Source organism: Struthio camelus, chromosome 2, assembly GCF_040807025.1.
Source record: "Struthio camelus isolate bStrCam1 chromosome 2, bStrCam1.hap1, whole genome shotgun sequence".
Lineage (NCBI taxonomy): Eukaryota > Metazoa > Chordata > Aves > Struthioniformes > Struthionidae > Struthio > Struthio camelus.
Genome location: NC_090943.1, coordinates 138724958 through 138744102, shown reverse-complemented (window position 1 = coordinate 138744102; position 19145 = coordinate 138724958). Strand labels below are relative to the sequence as shown.

The window sequence follows — 19145 nt, the reverse complement described above, 5'->3', positions numbered from 1 at the left end:
GGGGGGGAGGCGGGGAGAAACACAAACAGCTTCGCTTCGCCCCGTGATTGGCCGCGCTAGGCCAAGCCCGAGAGCCAATGGCAGTGCGGCGTTCACGGCGTTCGTCACCAGTCGCCTAGGGACGTTGGGATCCTTTTCCTAGGGTTAATCCCCAGGCAGCGTCCCCTCCCCCAGCCGCTGGAAAGCCGTTGCTCTGAGAGGGCCCGGCGGGCGGCGGGGAGCTGCGCGCTGCCCCGCGGAGCGGGCCAGCCCCTGACCGGCAGCGCGCCTGTCTGCCCTGCGCGGCAGCGGAAGGAAAACAGCAGCAGGTTGACGGAGTAGAGGGGCAGGCGGGGGCGAGAGAGACCCCAACGCGGAGGGGTCGGTGGCGAGGGCCCGGCTTGCTGGGCGGGGCGGTGGAGACCGGCCCGGGGCAGAGCGGGGGCAGCGCCGGTAGGAGGCCGGAGGAGCACACACAGCGTGTCAGGCCCGTTTTTTTAAAAGTACGAATGATTTCTGATGCGCATCCGAAATTGCTTTGCTTTCACCGGAGTTCCTAATTTCAGGTCGTTTTCTTCTTTCTCTGGCCAGAAGAAGCAAGAGGCAGGACGGCATCTCCTTGGGTCGTGCTTCTGTAGGACCTCTCACAGAGGAAGGCAAGAAGCAGCACTCCTTCCCCCGGTGTTGTTGCACAGTGAAGCCACCTTGGGCTTTGATGTTGCTAATGCTCTGAAAAATGAGCTAATTTGAAAAACTACAGGGAAGCCAGGGAAAGCTTCAAGGAATCTGGGGAGAACAGTGGAAGGGGCTATGACAGGAGCAAGTGGAGATTGAGACAGGGAGGGGCTCCACGTGCTGGGAAAGCCCGAGGTCATCAGAAGTTACTGGCTCGTCTTGGTAGTGGGAGACAGATAGTTCGGGTTTCTCAGTCATCGCCTCACGTTTTGCTTCAAAGGCTGGCTGGAGAAATGACGAGATATGGGGAATTCTGATTCTGAGGAAAGTAGGCTGTTTATGTTGTTTTGAAGAACTGATGCAAAGGTGTACAGGTGGCAGGACTTGTGCTGTTTTTGCTGATGAATTTTCCTTTGAGGAAAGGAGTGAGGAAGGCTGGAGATGAGAGTCAGAAAATTGATGGCGTTCACACTTGTGGAATCAGTAAAGTTCAATTGATCAGGCAAAAGGCATAGTGTTTAGGGATTTCAGCCAACTGGATATGGAAACCTGAAGATTTGTAATTGATGTTACAGTGATGGAAACAGCAACTTAAATAACTCGGTGGCATTCACAATGATAATTTAAACTGGAGTGCTTTTAGTGTTGAGAGATTGGTAAAATGGGGCTGAGAAGCATAAGGTTTTGAATTTTAGCCAAAGTTTGAATATTGGTAGAACAGAAATTCTAAATAAAAGCCGTGAGAAATGTAATACATAAATGTGTAGCTGGTAAGCGGCCAGCAGTGAGCCTTGCCTTGTTGGGGAGGGGGGAGAGAGAAAAAGTAAGGAAAGAGTAGTTCACAGTGACTGTAGATAGCAACAATTGAAGTTGAAATAATTGGCAGCATAAAGGGGAAGTGTTTCTGCTGGGCTAAGACTAGAAATAATTTTGTCTTTTGTTAACTGGACTGAGAGATTTGAGTCACATAAGTGTACATCCTGTTAACTGCTGTAACTGATACACTCTAACATGAGAAGTAGAGAGGAGAAGAAGCAAATAAATTCTTTTTTCGTCTTGAAATAAGCCTTGGCCTCAGGTAATAAACTTAATAAATCATCTCTACTGGCCCTGATTATTGAGCGTTTTTTCATTAAGAATTTTTGGATTGATGTAGTAAGTGCCTGTAATTCCCCACTTGTTGTGTATATATAAATTTCTTACTTTCTGTTCCCTCTCTGCATCACACCTTAGATGCTCTCTCACATGACCAACACACACTCATTACCTGTCAGACAACATGGACTTAATTATACCAGTGTTCACTCCAGACAGAAGCTATGCCACATTATGCTCTGAGGAAATTTTCTAGTAGTGCTCTCCTTTCCTCCCCACCAAATTACCATGTTATGCTTGAACTGACTCCATTTTCTTTTCATTTGCAGTGGACAGGGACATTAGATTGGGAAGGTCATTCTGTCGTCTTCTCTCAAAGATGAAAAGTAGAAGCTTCAATGTTCAGGTTTAGCAGGAAATTCTACTCTCAAACATGCGTGGTTCTGCAAATCTAATTTAACTCCTGTCATCCATCATCAGACCACAAGTAAGGTGCATGTTTTCCTTTGCAGTATATAACTTTTGCATCTTGATGTCAAATATACTTATTTTCAGGTCATTTTAAATTTGAGATGTGCATAAATTGGACAACCTTTCTTTTCATTTAAGTGTCAGTTAACATTCTCAGAAAATATATGTCAGCTCAAGTATTACTTGACAGGCCTGTCAAAGCTCTATATAAATTAGCTGAGTTCAAAATCTCTGTAGATCGCTTCTTAAGAACAGCACAGTGAACATCCTTTCACCCCCCAAAAAGAATGGGTTGTTTAAGTTAGCGTACCCCTGAAACTTCATTATTCTTTGGGATTTTCCTACTTTCTATGCAGATTTAAGCAGTGTTTACTCTTTCAGCGCTTTGACCTGATTCTCTGTTACTTTTTTTCAGGATCATGCACACAAACTAAGTATGTCTTCATTCTGTGCTGCTGATCGAGATTATAACATTCAGATGCCTGGAAGAAAAGCACATACTTAAGATTTCTAATTTACAGATAAAAATAGAGATTTGCTACTAGTGATCATTGAAGTTAAGTACTGAGTCTGTTACCATATTGAAATGAAAATCAGCAGATAGACACAGCAATTTATAATGAAAATTTTATTCCGGATGAAGATGATGTCATATCATGAGTAGTTAGGTATTTAATTTTTTACCTACGTAGAAAAAGTTGCTCTCTGCACTAAAGCAGCATTTTGACCTTCTTAAAAATGCCAGTAGCTTCAAAGTAGAATGGTGCAAACAGCATGCCTTAAGTGAAAGCCGGATAACATAAAACTAGCAAATAACATTTTATTTATACTGCTTATATGTTTTGCACATCTCAGCTCAAGACATGAAAACCAGTTATATCATCATTGCCATTATTTAAGATGGCTTCCTTCAAGTCAGTTTCAACTTTATCTGGGATACCGAAAAATCACTTTCAAATACTTTCCAATGCTACAGCAAATATATACAAAACATATTTCTCTTGAAATGTGTTTTTCAGACATATGGGACATCTCAGTAATTTAATAAAGCTTGACCTTGTAACATTTTTGCCTAAGCTTTAGCTATTTAAATAGTTTCAATGTTCTGCAGTACAGTCTAACAAAGTTGCAACAGTATAATGTTCTATTGGATTTATGAGGGTTTGAGGTTTTTTAAAAAATATTATCTATATCAAATAGGAATCTCTGTACTCCCTTGCTTAGCTCTGGAACAGCTAATTCAAGGAAAAGGGTATAAAAGACAGATTTCTAAGTCCTGTTTCTACTCAAGTTATTTTCATGTTGTGGTTTGTGCATTTGAATGTTGACTTAGCTTTTCAGAAAGTAGTGAAAGCTTACAAATTATCATTTTGAAATAATCAACCTTTTCATTTTCACTGATTTTGCTCTTTACTGTAGTTAATGAAACCAGATTTTACTAGTAACTTTTCGTTTTAACTTTCCCAATTTGCATTGACTTTTGTTTTAGGTTTGGGAAAAAGGCACCAATACAAAGACAGAGAAGCAAATTCTAAAGTAGCTATTTTAATCTACGGACCCTTATTGTTATGCGGGTTACCTGCCATTTGCTTTCCCTATTGACAGACTTCTGAAGAAGTGTTCCGAGTGTCAGCACTTCACAAATGTTGGTAAAGAAGTTATAACCAGCGCATAGGTATGTAGAGGTTCAATCAACTCAGGAAAAAGTAGTTAAGCAGCAACTGATGATCACCCTGAAATCAAAACAATTAGAATTTCTTGTTTATGGAAAGTTACTTCTGGCTGTGTTTTCAACTGATGATTTATGGAGGGCATACAATTAAACAGAAGAAACAAAGCTAGGAAGATGTAGCATTGGGTCTGCAAGTAGTCCAGAAAACCCACATAAAAATACCCCAATAGGGTAGTAAAATAGAGATGAACTAATGTAGATTAAAAGATACAACCAAAATACTATGGAAATTTAACTCGATGTCCTGATGCAAAAGCTAAAGCTAAGCTTATGTTCAGAGTATAGGCCCCACGCACCTTCTGTCTGTATTTAGATGAACTGGCTTGATTTGAAACAGTATGGAGATGTGGGTAAGTAATACTTGTTCTTGCATCAGAGCTAGACAAAAGCTAAGCCAAACAAAAATTGAAAGTCATTTTTAAAATAAACCTAAGAAATGTTAAGATTATAAATTTATAATCCAAAAAATAATTCCCATTGTTAGTGGTCCAGCTGAATAAAACAATTCTGAAAGGTATGTAAAATCAGTGTTCTCAGCCTTGCAAATTTATTTTTTTTCTCACATTTTTTTCCTCACTGAAAGTATTTGTCATCTTCCATTATGCTAGTAAAGGTGTTCTAAAGAAGATGGTAGGACTAGTGTTTTCAGAGTTAACGATAGTTGCTGTCTCTGTTTCTTACATTACTCTCATCCTAGCGACAATATATGGCCAATGTAGCACAGTCAATAGAAGCTAAAAAAGTTGAACTGAAGAATTCTAGACAAATGGTTTGTCTACCATGAGCAGCCATAAGTAGGATGAGAAGAATCTATTGGTTTCTGAACTCAGCTCAGTCCAATATTTAGACTGATTTGGAGATCGGAAGCTTCTTCTTTCCTTCTACTTCAAAAAAAAAAAAAAATAAAAGTTTCTTCACACCAGAAACTAAACTGAGCACTGAGATAATTTATATTTAATCTTCTTAACTTTGGATAAGTCTTTGATGCATAACATCCTGTTTCTCATTTTCTTTACAGTTGTTACTCATCTTTTCCTCAGGGCTCTACAGTCTCATTAGACTTCCTTCCCCCAGTCTAATCTCATTTTACTTTTTTGTTTCATCTTCAATTATCAGGTATTTTCATATTGGAGTTGATTCCCCATGTCTGTTTTTTGTGCCTCCTCTCCTTGCCTTATTACAGTTTTTTCATTACTATAGCATTGAGGATTTTTTTCATCTTTTTAATTTTTCTTTTCATTGCCCTTTTTCTTCTCTTTTATTTTTTGATGGATTTTCTTTTTTCTTGACTGGCTTTGACTGGTCAGCTTGTAGGTGTAGAGCGCAAACAGCATGTTCCACATAAGTAGCAATTAAAATTTCAGATACTGTCTTCTGCTCCCTGTAGTAGGTGTCACTTCCAGCAAGAAGATACAGTGAGTACATATTCCACAGAGTATCATGCATTGTCATTGGTGCAGCCTGTTTCAGGAAGAGAGCTCTGAAATGGAGAAACACTGCACTGACTTTCTCTTAACTTTCAGAATTAGTCCTTCCACGTTAACATCTTGTCTCAGAGCAAAAAGTACTGTACTGTTGAAGAAGCTGCAAGTAATACATAGTGAAAGGTAATGAAGTAAGTAACTGCTGGAAAAAAAGTTTCTTTTATCCTTGATGTTTGGCCCACCTATCATACTTTAAAAACATTTCAACTTACTTTTGCATTCCTTGCTCCCAGATATTGGAGTGTACCTTCTGTGGCTGTCATCTCTCTAAGCAGTCATCACGCCATCTCTAAAGATCAGTAATATCTGGGATCTCCAGGCCCCAGGAAGGCTGATTGGCTCCCACACAGTGCCAAACTCAAGCTGTGTCCATTCAGTTGCGCCTGCAGCACCAGCCCTCTCACAGATAAGTTCTAACGGACTAGTCTAATGGACTGCACAGTCACTTATCACATTGTGACCCCCATTACTAATAACATAGCGAGACATCAAGCTGGCTCTGTTCATTATTCGTTTGGTCCCCTATCACAGCAGTGTGGCTACATTGCTTTCAGATATGGCCTGGCTCTGGAAGCAGTTTAGTTAAATTTGTATGGTGCTGCTTTGACAGGTGAGATCTGCAAGATCTTACCTGTAAGACTGGTGAGATCTGCATACACTGGCTTTTGTGCATCTGTGGCCTCATTAATTGCGATTTCAGTAAACAAACCCCAAATAACTGTCTTAGACAGAAGTGGTCATGTGCTTAACGTGAGGATAACCTCTCCCAAAGGCTGTAGAACTAGTTAATTCAAAAAGGAGTAAATCATCATTTACTCCAAACCATGTCTTTATGTTACACATTACTTCATAGAGTATGCCTACTGATCTTTAAGACTTATCTTTTAGTATTGCACACTCTCTCTCTCCTACCTCCTCCTTTCAGGTAAATTTGTACTATAGCCTTTCAAAGACATTTGTAATTTTAGAAATTGAGATTTACGTTGCTGTAGATATTGAGAAACACTCTCTTCAGACATAAATGCCATTAAGCATTTGAATACTGTTACACACCCTGTGGATCACGATGGTACTCCTCAAAGCACACATAATCAGTTCCAATTAAAATGTTTTGAGGCTTGAGGCATTTATATTTATTTGTGATCCCCATAATCTGTCCATGTGTCCCAGCTCTTACGCTCCATTTAAGTGATCACAACTCCTACCTGCTTTATCTGAGAGAATGTGATAGAACTGCTTCTTTTGCTGCCCTGAATAAGCAGGAATAGCAGCAGTATTTACCAAAAATTATGTACCCTCATATGTCTAGTTAGGACAGTGCAGGATTTTTTTCACTTGCCACAAAATCCTCTGCTAGGGCAGTATTAGCATTCTTGGGTTTCCTAGAGAATCATTGGGAGCATTCTTGGATGTGTGCAAAGGATGGCACATAGCCAGAAGTATCATTTTAGCTGTCAGAACATAAATTGTACTCAGTTTGTGTTCTAAAACACTGAAAGCACATGTTAAAAATACATTTTTTAAGTGAAAGATGAGAATGTCTGAAATTAAATTAAATTCAGTTAAATGGGAGCTGCGGCCACAAACATTGGTCTGAAGGATGCGTCTCTTAGGATCTGCTATCTGACCTTCTTGGGCTTACTTTTCCCATTTACTGCTCATGATTTTGTCTTATTTTTTTCTGTTAGGATCAGCATGAGATCATAGGAGTGGAAGGGTTCCAGTAACCTAGAGTCACTGAAAATTATATAACCAAATCTTTTTCATAAACATAAGCTAATCATATTATACAAAAAAATTTAGAAAGCACAGAATAATGGTTTACATGCAATAAATTTAAATTTAGTCACACAATAAAATGTAAAAAATATATAAATTTAATATCAACCCAGGTGTTTGTTGTATACATATTGCATAAAATAATATTTGCAAAGAACAATACCAGAGTAATATGGAGCTATAGGGGCCTGAGCTCAAAGATATATCAAAAGAAATTGCTAGGTGATACTTACTTCCTCTATGCACATTTCTTTAAGAGATTTGGCACTGATATTGGAAAAAAATGTTACTAGTATTTCATTACAGTTTTTTAGTTTTCTTAGTGAAGAAACTAGAAGCACATTGTATAGCTGTTACACTAATAGAGAACTAACTTAGATAATGATGGCAATTATATTAAGGATAAAGTTCACCTACTGTAATGGCGTTTTACAAATAATAGGGTATTTTAGGCCATTCTGTCTTTCAAGCCATTCTTTCTTTCAAAACATTAGGAATACTTGATTTCATTCCTTTTTTTCCCATGACCTGTGATGGGAAAAGAAATATTTTCCTTTTATTTTTATATTTTCAATTTGTAACTTATCTCAGAGTTTTATTATTATACAGAATGAGTATGTCAGCAGAAAGTGTCATGTGTTATTACCTCTGTCCTATTCATTGATTGTAAACTGCAAGCACAACACATTCTGCATTTAAAAAAAAGATAATTTTTTTTTTCCTAGCTGTAATGGACAGTGAGGCAAACAAGACGCTTTTTGTGTAATTCTTTGTGTAAATCAATAGGATATTATGCTAAGTTTTTGGTGCTTTTTTCTTTGGAAGCAACACAACCCTTACGACTGAGGAAAAATTATGTGCCACCATTGTTAATAGTTTGAAGTCAATCTGTGAGCTTCACTTAAATTAGTCATTGTTGAAAGGAAGTTACTTTATTTTGCATCTTAAATAATACCTAAAATGTATTCTGAAATTAATGAGTGTTGGGAGCTGGTCTGTATTTTTACCAGAGTGTTTAATGAAGTATGGAGCAATATATAATTTCATTGATATGAATTAACAATCAACTTGCAAAGCCTCTGTTCTGCATGTGGGCTGAAAATATATTATGATTAGTACTTCTCTGGATAGTCAACTTGCCTGTGTGCAATTTAAGAGACTTATAAGGCCAACCATCCACTTGCAGAGTGACAGTCAATCTATATCTTACATGCTGCTTTTATCTTCAAGTAGGAAAGCTATCTACATGTTGTAAATATGTCAAAAATCCAAATGGTTTTCTAGTTTGATTTCTAATGCATTTAGTATTTTGGCAAAGAAAGAAGGTTAACTATATGTGATTTTTCCTGAACTAGGAAAGTTAGATATTAATTAGTTGGTGGATATCAATTTATTCTTCTTTTGGACTGTATAAAAGCAGCCTTTACCAAGAGTTTACCAAAAAGATAAGGAAACGTTCATTTTTGTACAGCAGTCATTAAAGTTAACATGATAGTCTCTTAAGTCCATAATATATAGTATTCTCCATTTAAATGTTTTATGAGAAACTAAGGAAGAAAAAAATTAGATGCAGCAGACTTACCAAAAGATTTGTGCTTAATATTCAGCCTGCAGACTGCTTTGTAAAGTCCTTAACAGAGCATAATCTTTTCTTTCAGCATGCTCCCAACTCTTGGTGCTTTCCAAAAAATACAATTGATATTTTTCTTCAAATTTGGCAGATATTTTGCACCTATTTTTTGCTTCTTTTTGGTTTCTGGATGATGCAATTGGCCATAGTTAAGTCCTGGGAATATATGCAGATGGCTGAGAAAATGCAAGTGAAACTTGATAAATATGTCTGAGTCAACGCATTATATAGTAAACTGTATGAAACTGGATTGTTAGGACAGATGTAAAGGCTATGTGGAACAGATCTTTATTTAACCGGTTAATTAGAGTGCTTTGCTAGAATGTACGCTATTCTATCAGATGTATAGTAGAAGAAATGAAATGCCTTAAGTATTCTCCCCTATTTGGAAATGTGTGTTTTACCTCCAGCTCTTGGAGTAATTATAAGAAAGGTAAAAATAATGAGAGATTAGGTAGGTAAGATACAGGCACTGAAAGGAGTCGTATGGATATGGGGATACTAGTCATGTTTTACAATGAAGGTAGTTGGGTATGCTTCCAAAAGTATTTTTTTATTCTATAGGAATTCTCTAAGTATACAGAAACATTAGTCTCTGTAGAACTGAATGTTTATAAGTGTGTGACACTGTTACTGATTGTTATAAGACAATGTCATTGATAATGCTGTAATATTTACTCTCTTGGTGCCTAAACACAAACGTTTTCTACAACACTTGGCACAGTCAGGATCCAGAGAAGCAAGCAGTTTTTCATCTGATAAGCTTACTATTTAAACAAATAGGTATATATAAATAAATAAATAGGTAAGCCAGGTGCAGACTGAAAACAGAGGTACAGCGGACAAGCAGAATAATAGTAAGCATTAGTCTAGTTGCACAACTTTATGGGATGTAAAAGTGATTAGAAGAAGGTAAAGTAAAGTGAAACAGTTAGGAAAGAAGATGAGTGAAGCGGCAAGACAGGAAACAGAAGATGAGAGAGCTAGAAGAAAAAGGTATGACACACAACTGGGATCTGGGAAGTTACACAAGGTTGCAGAAAATAGCTAATAAAAATAGAGCAAAACAAAGCTCAAAATTTTAACTTTTTTCTTCTCTGAGTATACAAACCTCTGACCATTTCTGTGGCTGCTTCTGCTAGCACTGATTAGTTCTAAATATTTTCTCTCTTCAGCTTTTCTTGTACAGAGCCACATAGTTTGAAGTACAGCTAGATCATAGTGCCTACTTAATGGAGGAAATGTCACTGGCACACTTTGGAAAGGTTCTGAGGAGAAAGAGTGGATAAAGAAGGAAAAGAAAGGAAAAAAAGATGCTGAAAGTAATATCTTGTAACTGAAATAGGCTGCAAGTGAGGGTGGTAGACTTGGAGTCCTCCACACATATAACAAAAAAAAAGTATTTATGTGATATGCTGAGTGCTTTGAGATGCCTGACTCCTAAGAGAGATTCACTTTTGGCAAGAATGGTAGCCACTGATATCAAGGAGCAGCAAAAGCAGAGCTGTTCCTTAAGAGAAGGTAAGTCAGGAGCTGAGAGTGGCCACAACACAGCCCAGGTGGTGTCCTCACCAGCAGGGCACAGTCCCACTGCAGGCAGATGAGCAGAGTAGGGTGATGACAGCAGCAGGCCTTACCAACAGTCTAGCAATCATCAGGCAAAAGCAAGGCAACAAGCCAGGTCCAAGGTCAATGTAGGAAATCCAAAAAACAGTCCAGGAGCAGGACTGAGAGTGTAGGTGCACCTACAGCATAGATCAGACAAAAGCTGAAGACGCAGGCCTGAGGTTAAATAGAGCTCCAAGGCCCATGGGCAGGAGGTGTGAGTAGAGGCAACAGGTAAGGCTAGTCAGGGCGCCCAAGGCCTAATAGTGCACCTGGCATTGAGCTGTTCAAAGGATCAAGCCAAAACAGAGCTCTTGCAAGACATAACTTGGCAAGACAAGCTTTGCAGTGAATGCATTAGTGCTGGGTATAATCACCAAACTAGATTGTACTGATTAGTCATATTTAAGGTACACCAAATTAAAAATTTTCTCATCATTTCAGATGACCTTAAACAGGCATTAGCCTCTTGTAGAAATGACATTGCTGACTGTTGTGATAAGAAAGGGGTTTGTGATCTTTTTCATCTGTTTTATTTGGCATAATGCATACATCTTAATGTGCAAGACAAGGACAAGTAAGCAGAGCAGTGTTTTTGTTAAGCCTTGACTAAATGCCAAAGGCCAGCATTTTTATTTTATTGCACATTGCTAATAGGGGAAGATCTTGTTAAAATGTGCTCATTCTAACATGCAGCCACAGGACTGAGCATTTTATACTCCCGAAGGTCTGAATAAATGTCTAAGTCTCCACCCTTTCAATCACATGGAAAATTGTAGTATTCTGATTCCTGACAGTTCTCATTTTCTACTAACCCAAAGAGATAAAAAAACTAAATAATCAAACAGTGGATAATAAATAACTGTAAATCTTGATAGGGATTGGATGCCTATAACTGTTTTACTCTACCACTTTCTATTTTTTCATAAAATTACATAAAACTCATGTATGAAAGAGCAAAGTTTTGATTAGTTTTTTGAATAGTGTGAAAGTTAGTGCGCTAAAATCTGTAACTTTTAATCATGTAAAACAAGCCTGAAATCAATGGGACTACATGCCTACAGGGTGTTTCTTTTTGTATGTATGTTGAGCCTTTGGGTGACAGGAAAAGTCTCAATGGACTTCGAGACAGAGCAGTACAAATGTATTCTGTCTACGTGATACTATATAATAGCAGTGGCAGAATTCGATCCTGGAACAAGTAGTATCTCGATACATTAAAGAAAAATCATTATTTACTTTATATGGTAAGTTTGCTTTTGTATGACATTTCTCTGCTGCTGGACAAGGCAGAAATGCAAGAGTAGTTCAAACCTTTTTTTCCTTTCCCAAACAACAACCTATTTTATAACTAAATTGCTGTACTTTTTTACTATTTTGAGGATATAACTAATTAGAATCTGTGCACTTCTGTTCAAAAAGGTTCACAGTGCATAGGCGACAATGTGTTAATGTTAAAGACTGCCCACTAAATATAGATATTGATTTTCCCTCTATAAAAGTCAGTATCTAGCTAATTTTTAGGTGTTTCGATCCTTCACATAACACTTTTCCTAATGAAAAAAATGGATCTCAAAGCACACTCTAGATCACAGGTTAATCTGTCTGTGGCAGGCACATGTGCAGCCTGTATTAGCATCAACTTAAGATGCTGATACAGGCTGTATTTAGACTGTATTAGCATCAACTTAGCTATAATCAATGAAAGAAGTTTCCACTTAAATCTCACCTTGGCTGCTAAGTAATTGGTAATTGCAGAGCCCTGCTGATTTAACACTTGTATTCTCTAGAAGACTTATGCTATAGAATAGTAAATGAGGCTCAGGAACTTTCCTTTGCAGAAGAAAGTAACTGATACTTTTTCTCCATGTGTTTGAATTAACCTGAATTAAGCTACTTTGTTTCTGGCATATATCAGCAAAACTGAACCTGTAGTGAAAACAAAGGTAGAGATTAAGACATAAAAATAGAATAGCATCCAAATGATTTCAAGTCTCTAGAAGCCACTAGAAACTAGACAGTGTGTAAATAAGCATGTAGCTCACACTTGTATGGCAAAGGAAATTATTTGTGATCCAGCTGGGTTCATTTGTTTTCTTCATATAGATCTGTATTAAAAGTAAAATTATACAGATAGGTAAAAAATAGATATGCAGAACAAAAAAACTCATATATCTAAACTATTTAATCACATTCTGCTTTGTCCTTGACCATCTTTTAACATATAAAATACTATATGAAAGCTACTGCATAGCTGTTCATAAGTTTTTTGATAGCCTTTCACCTTCCAAAGAATTGCCAGACTTCAGAGGATTATTTAGGCATATAAAAACAAAAAGGAATTGCAATCATCTCCTGAATCTCGGAGAGAGTAGGAGCATTGTATTTTCTGGAATAACTGACTAGAAACAGATTTTGGAAAGCCACAATGAAAGATGCATCCTAGACATTTAAGAGCTGTTCTGAATAATTTCATGAATGGCACAATATATTGAATTCTGGTTTAAGATTTTTTATTTTTTGTTATGGGGCTTTAGACATTGCTCAATCCACTTATCTCAGATCCCTACGAATCAGAGAATTACAGGATTGTTGGAAGAGTTGGAAGAGACCTCTGGAGATCAACAGGTCCAACGCCTCTGCTCAGGCAGGGTCAGCTAGAGCAGGTTGCCCAGGACCATGTCCAGTTGCGTTTTGAATAGCTCCAAGGATGGAAACTCCTCTGCCTCTCTGGCCAACCTGTTCCCATGTTCAACCACCCTCACAGTTAATAAGAATTTTCTTGTGCCCAAATGGAATTTCCTGTGTTTCACTTTGTGCACATTCCCTCCCGTCTGTCACTGGATGCCGTTGAGAAGAGCCTGGCCCCATCCTCTTTACACCTTCTCATCAGATTTTATATACATTGACAAGATCTGTCCCTGAGTCATCTCCTCTCCAGGCTGAACAGTCCCCGGTCTCAGACTCTCCTCATATGGGAGATACTCTAGACCCTTCATCGTCTTTATGGCCCTTCACTGGGCTCGCTCCAGTAGCTTCATGTCTGTCTTGTACTGGGAGCCCAGCACTGAACCCAGCAGTCTAGATGAGGCATCAGCTGTGCTGAGCAGAGAGGATCACCTCCCTCATTCTGCTGGCAACAATCTTCCTAATGCAGCCAGGATACCGTTGGCCTTCTTTGACACAAGGGTGCATTGCTGGCCCGTGTTCAGCTTAGCGGCTGCCAGGTCCCCTAAGTCCTCTGCAGAGCTGCTTTCCAGCAGGTTGACTGCCAGCATGTGCTTGTGCATGGGATTATTCCTTCCAATGTGCAAGACTCTGCACTTCCTTATGTTGAACTTCATGAGGTTCCTCTCTGCCCGTTTCTCTAGCCTGTTGAACTACCTTTGAATAGCAGAGCAACCTTCAGGTGTATCAGCCACGCCTCCCAGTTTTGTGTCATTTGCAAATTTCTGTGAAGTTTCTTGCTTAGAACTTTTGGACCCTTTAGACCTTATCTGTCAGGGTAGCTTCAATACCTTGCTTAATAGGGCTGTGCTCCTGTTGCACAGTGACCCTGAGGCTTTTTTCTTGGCTTTTATATTTGCCGCAGTCTTTACTATCACTGACAGTAATGAAGTCAATGTATTACTCTTCTTTACTCTCACATTGTCCCCTGTAGCTAGGCAGGATCATTTCAGATGATAACAGTAGTTCTTTCTTGTGGTGATTAAATATAAGAACAGTCTTACAGAACCTTTATTTAATTCATACACTGATCCCTACTGAACACTGGTATTAATTTATCATAGGCTAGTCTGCTTATTGAATGACAGCATAAATAAACTGTATGGGTATGGTTCTAGTGGGTTTTTAAAACTGATTTAGCTACTGCAGTACAACTTTACCATTCCTCACAAACAAAGCTTGGGAACCAGAACGCAATCAGATACTGAGAATCCATGCTGTAATAAGTACTTGATTTGTGACTCAGAGCTGCAGTGGACTGTAATGTCTGAAGACACTTAAAAGAATGAAACGTGCCCTTCATTTTCACACAGAAAGGTAAAGACCCAGCAAATAAGTAAGGCCGATTACCTTCTTGTTGAGTCACAATGTAAATCTTCCTAGCGTCCTAGGAGGAAAATTTGACCTGCTGTAACCACTTCCCAAAATTTCAAATAAACTTACTCAATACTTACATACTATGTGGAGCCGTATAAACTTATTTTATATACCTATATACATATGCATATACAAATATGCATATGTGAACTCAGGTAAACTTCCTTGATGGTTCTTATTTAAGTACCCTCTGTATATTGTTAGAGTAATTCTTATGTCTCCTTCCCACCCCCCTCCTCTCCTCTCCTCTCCTCTCCTCTCCTCTCCTCTCCTCTCCTCTCCTCTCCTCTCCTCTCCACAGTTAGAAGGAGCTAATACATCCAAGATCTTCATTAATTCCTCTACCTAATACTAGACTGTAAATTCTTTGGGGGCAAGGGATGTCATTATGTGTTCCCATTATTACATCTACCTGTATATATCACGCTCTATTTTAGTAGATCAAATAGCCTCTGACTTTCTGATGTTGATGTGCTAATCTTTTTGCTGCCAAGATTCTTCTGATTTTACAAGAGTTACTTCAGGAAACACGGTCACTGGTTAGAACAAAGGAAGGAGAGAGTTAAGACGCACTAGTCTTAATTGTTCCTAACCTGTGTTAAAATAGGAGTCATATTTACCATTAGAAATTGTTTTGAAAAGCATTATTTATGTTATCACTGAACTGAAGAAAATTTATTGGAAAGCTGTAGAGAGATTTGTATTCAGTGAACATCCTGCTATTGTTATATTTCCAACTGGGACATTCACATCAGAGAGATTGGTCTTCTAGCTTATTTTTAAATAATTATTGTTTGTAGCATAATTACTAGAACAGCATTATAATGCTAGCAAAGCTAAGAAGCTCTAAAACCTGAAATATAATAAGGTGGCCACGAAGAACCTGAACTAAATAGGAGATAAAAATTTGGTAGGGGTTTTTCCTCCTACAAAGAGAAGATAGGCTCTATTCCTCTAAAAGTATCCGGAACTGCCGATCAAGTCACATATGCAAACACTTTCACCCATGCAGAAAGTGAAAGACTATGGCATTGATTACTTCTACACAGTCTTGTAATATTTAATACCAACGACTTTAATATTAGTTGAAAGATAATTTTTATGCAATTAAATAACAGTGAAGTAATGATACTTTTCATTCCCATAGCCTTCAACATAAAGATAATTATCTTCCCAGATCTCTGTAGAATAGGTATGTATCATTATCCTTGTTTTATAGAGAGCACAATGAGGCATAGCAAGGTTAAACAAATTTCTCAGAATGAGAAAAAAAAAACTGTGAAATACCAAGAATAGTACTCTAATTTCTTGTCATCTTGTTCTATTCTGTTTTCACAAGATCATCCTTTATTAAGTTGTCATCTGAAGCACCTTTTAACTGGTTAAGACTGTGAAGAATTTAAATGAGAAGCTTCCAAAAGTTCATTGAAGAGGTGAACCATCAAGATAGAGGATATAAAAAGCATTGCACTGAAGATGAGTTTTGTCAGGTATATCCAGTTTAAATGTCCCTGTCACACTACCTTATGGGATGGAAATTGCTTACTGGAGTTAGCTCTAAAACCTAGTTTAAACAGTGCAAATCATCACTAAACAGTGCAACCTCACCAAAATACCGGTGATGTCGTCTGGTTGCTTTTCTACCAAGAGCCTTAACTTTTTTACGAGACAAAGGAGTGATCTGTGGTTCATGATTTGCAGGGACAGAGTCCTTAGCTGTTCTTTGCACCCTCTACACCCTCTATCTTTTACAAGATTGTTTCTGATCATTGGGAGTTGGACACAGCAGGGATCCCTGTCATTTTTTTTTCTTTCTTCAATAAATCTTACCAGATTTTGGAATCTTCCACTTGCAGTCACTGGAAGAAAATCAATCTCCTAGCAATTTTGAAAGAATAGATGATAGAAATCCAATTCAGGCAGCTTTAAAAATAAAAATTGGAATCCACACTTATTTTTTTTTTCCTTGGGGAAAAATGAATACTTTAATATTAAACTGTGGGTGCTATATACCAAATGGAGTTCCTGCCGTAAGTAAAAATTACAGTCCTTACATTTCCTATTTAGATTGGTCTTTATGGTGATGATATTTGAATGAATTCAGAAATTATTTCATGAGTTTTTGCAAATCTCATCTATAGCAAAATTTATCTACTTTCACTAAGCAGCACTGACTGTTGCCAGAAAAGTGTCAAAATTATTCTCAGTAAATCTATTTCCATAAATTTGTCTCAGGTAGAAAAAACATTTTTGCAAAGAAAATGAGTCTTCTGATTATAGCCAAAAAAAGAATACAACTACAGATTTGGAAAAAAAGTAAAAAAAACCCATCTCACTGAAGACTGTATTTAATTGTATCTAGTCGTAAATTTTTAAGAATATTCCATATATCCTTGTAGCACGTTCTACGGTTTCCCAATCTCATCCTTGGTGAGAAAAGATGCTTTACAACCTCCAGAATATTTTTATGATAGGTGAGGATGAAAAGTTTACCACATTCTACAAAAGATCAATTTTTCTGTAATTAAATGTCTCTCTTTAATATTTTCATTGTCTGTTTTACATCTTATAGGGTAGCAAACTCTGCAATCCTTGCTTAAATAAGTCTGAGTATAGTTGCCTTTCACATTAAGACAAGATTGTGCACAATTAGTTATTCTTTCAAGACCTGAATACCCTTAGTGAGTAATATTACTGATAGATGGAGCCTAGCCTACTGAGCTCTAACGTAGCTGAGCTACCTGCACATAGAGTCCACGGGTGCACATGCTCCCAGATGTGGGAACTCTAACGAATATTCTACAAAGATACTGGAATAATTCTGGCAGGACTGCCGCTCTAGCAGTTTTTCCTGAGAAGGCTCTTTTATGGTACTTCAATTTTAGGGCTGTAAACAAGAAGTGCTTTGCTGACAGTGATTCCAGGTATATTACAGTTTAGTTATCAGACTGTATACCTTTCCCAGATGTGTTAACCCTCTCCTGTTAGAATGCCTGGTACCGTAAGGGGAAGAATACCAAGTACTTTCTCAGTAAACATGCAGACAGACCGTGCTTGAAGGGGATCCAAGACCCAGCCTTAGGTTCAGAGCAAATATTGCATTCTAAAATCATGAAGGAATTGTGATGCTGGGTTTGACCCTCCCTCTTTTGTTGAATAAAACATTCTTGGATGGATTTTCATTTTGGGAAAGAGTTTTTTTGAAGAGATTTAAGAGAAAGCTTGGTACAAAAGAACAGAATTACAGGCCCAGTCGTTGCTCGGAAAGTATGTTTTGTAAGAACACAATTTGATCACAGAAATTTGATGCTTTTTTACTGGGGTTTGCCTTTATCTAAATCTGATGGAACGTATCTGAGTCCAGATTCTGTTGGAAAACCTACATTGCTAGATGGGTTTCTGTCAGAACCTGGGTGAGTTTTTTCCTGCAAAGTCAAAATCATTTTCTTGTGTGTGACCATTTGCAATGAGTGTGGAAGCCCTAACTCAAAACTTGCAGTTCTAGGGCTAGTGAAGCTTCTAAGTTCCACAGCTCTGAGAACTTACCCCAGGGCTTTCAGGATCTGTGGCTATAAAGCCCATAGGAATGACTTTTATCACAGATAGGGAAAAGAAATACCTAGCCATTTCTGTTTATCTAGAAAGATTGTGTCTGCAAGCGTGATGTCATTAGTTTTTCTTTCTCAGAAGTTTTCTAAGTAGTGAAATGTCAGGCAAAAACCTAAGGGAATCACCCCAGTATCATTTCTTTTCTGTTTAAAGATAGAGTTCAAGAGATGCAATCCACTTGCTAAAAGGGTAGGTGTTTTAATCTGAAGTGAAAAATTCTGCAAAGACTTGAAAACAAATTCATCACTTCACACATTAGGCTATCTAGAGATGAGACTTTGGCACAGCTTTTGAGGATAAATAGCATGTCTATTTGATCAAAGAAGTTTTTGTAGATTAGCTAAATATTGAAGATGTAAAGCTGCTCTCCTCTGTAAGGTATATAATTGGCAAAAATGATCAAAGTAACCTTTCAAATTTCTGGATAGATACTAAGTAGGCATTTTCCAGGGTTAAAGATTGTACTTAAACAAAATAACAAACAAACAAATGCTAAAGCATCCTCATCTGCTCTTTGGGGGGGGGGGGGCAGGAAAGTGGGAAGGAGGGAAGAGCACAGATAAAGACTTCTTTTGAAAGGCTGAGAGAGGAACATTTGTTGTGATACATTAGTCCTTTGAAAACAGGAGACAGTTGATAGTGGCAAAGCCGGCTCCATCACTCAAGAGTCTGACATCCCTGGGAAGCGGCTGGCCAGACTACGTGAGTCTGGTTTTTGCATTGCTCACAACCCTGTGCTAGCAGCTGTTATCATACTGTTAGCCTTCTGAAGTCCTCATGTAACCTCTTGAAACTTATATGGGCTCCATGCTCTGAAATGACCTGCCAAATATTTTAAAACAGAATCGTCGTTATATCTCACTTTCTTTTCATTTTCCACCTGGGAAAGAAATAACTTGATTAGCTTGGGTGATGATAGGAAACTGGAGGAAATCCAATCATGATTTTTCAGTCTGAAGGATTTATTTCCTTTCATTTCACT

The 19145-nt window shown here is 38.0% G+C and overlaps 1 long non-coding RNA gene across 5 annotated transcripts; it reads left to right on the top strand.

Annotated features, from left to right (window-relative positions):
* The first annotated feature begins 99 nt into the window (after positions 1–99).
* On the top strand, positions 100–14634 carry LOC104143220 (uncharacterized). 5 transcript variants are annotated; one of them, XR_011139228.1, is made up of 4 exons: positions 100–482; positions 571–2236; positions 2636–2776; positions 3710–14634. It is a non-coding gene; the product is annotated as an uncharacterized lncRNA (long non-coding RNA). The 5 variants fall into 5 exon arrangements; XR_011139226.1 differs by having other exon boundaries at positions 100–635; positions 2079–2236; XR_011139224.1 differs by having other exon boundaries at positions 100–2236.
* Positions 14635–19145: the final 4511 nt, after the last annotated feature.